This window comes from Octodon degus, unplaced genomic scaffold, assembly GCF_000260255.1.
Source record: "Octodon degus isolate 3935 unplaced genomic scaffold, OctDeg1.0 scaffold00342, whole genome shotgun sequence".
NCBI lineage: Eukaryota > Metazoa > Chordata > Mammalia > Rodentia > Octodontidae > Octodon > Octodon degus.
This window is the reverse complement of record NW_004524918.1, coordinates 400,364-401,762: the sequence shown is the minus strand read 5'-3', so window position 1 is coordinate 401,762 and position 1,399 is coordinate 400,364. Positions and strand designations below refer to the sequence as shown.

The 1,399-nt window shown below is 43.1% G+C and overlaps 1 protein-coding gene and 1 pseudogene across 1 annotated transcript in view; one reads left to right on the top strand and one right to left on the bottom strand.

Annotated features, from left to right (window-relative positions):
• The window catches only part of LOC101590727 (multidrug and toxin extrusion protein 1), a 53,629-nt gene that overhangs the window by 33,204 nt on the left and 19,026 nt on the right, over positions 1–1,399 (top strand). The gene's annotated exons all lie outside the window — the stretch shown is intronic.
• LOC105741212 overlaps positions 639–1,399 on the bottom strand; it is a 1,665-nt pseudogene continuing 904 nt past the window's right edge.

Below are 1,399 nucleotides of genomic sequence, written 5' to 3'. Positions count from 1 at the left end.
GCTCAACTTTTAGAAGAGGAATCTACTTTATAGATCCACCTATATCTCCAGGACTGTATTTAAGTCTTATTCATTTAGCAAAAGCATTGCTACTACCTGCAAAGTACAGAGAACTGAGGGTCACGAAAAGAAACTGTTGGGGACCCTGAAGAGGAGAGAGCACTGTAAGAAGACTGTAGAGGACCCCTCTACTCACCTCTTAGGAAGAAGACTGCTGCGAGTTCACTTGGAATACTGTGTGGTCTATCCCAGTATCCAGAGGACAGTTCTGACAAGTAACTCCCAAATGACCACCTCAGGATTTCCTGTGAGGCCTTGCAGATGGGCAAATTCCTAGGCTCAGGGTAGAGATTTCCAATAATTAATCTGTTTGGGTTTCCCAGGATGAGTCAAATAGAAGTTTTGAAAGGATACACTGTGAAATTGCTAGAAATAAAATTGATAACTTTCCAGTTATGGTTGGAGATAGCTGGTCATTTTCCATCAAGGCCGGCTGCGGTGAGCTTATAAGTCATGGGTACCTGGAACTCTGGGCTTGAAAGAAGGAGTCAGCAGCTTGTTTTAACTAACCCGTTATAGGACTAGCAAGAGGTACCTTCACTGTTGTAAAGGGCTGGTTGATTGCGGCTGAAGAACACCTATGAAGGTGATGGATACCAAGAAGCAGAGCTGTACCCTTGCATGAAGTCTACCGCAAACCAGAAACCCATCCTAACCTGCTTAGCCTGTACATGGATTCAGAAAGTTGTGAAAAAACTAAGTCCAAAAGAGGGGTAAAGCAAAGGCTGTGCGTTCTGAGCCTGTTGGCCAAGGGAGCCAGCCAGCAAGAGCCTCACCCTGTGAAAAGGGAAGGCTCAGGCGTTTCTCACTAGAGGCTGCTGGCCTGAGGACACTGGAGGTCATGGACTAGGTCCTCCATGAAATTGCTTGCGGGATCATATTTAGTTAACTTTCTCTACTTGGTCCTAAGCTTGAAGTGGGGTCTAAATGTTGGGTAATTATCAATTATTAGCCAATCCCAGGCCATTCAGGGTCGACTGTTACAGAAGTTACTGTTTAGTTTCATGGGTTGTCACTGGGGAACCCAGGAAGTCCAGCTGCAAGTCTGATTTCTAGCAGGGTGGCTTCTTGGGTTGGTTATCTCTGATAAGGGATTCGTTTCCTGTGGTTGTGGCTGTAGAAGTCTGTTTTTATATATAACCTGACATTACCTGTTCACATAATCAGCCTCTGATAGCTATCTTAGAACTTTGGATTCTGCCATTAGTTCTTTTTTTTTTTTTTCAAAATTTTTTTATTCCATACCAATTTGATATGCAACAAAAGCATTATATGCTTAAATCTGTCTCCCAAATAGACTTTTTAAATTTGTCAAGTCAATCTTCTTCCAGAGGCAAAT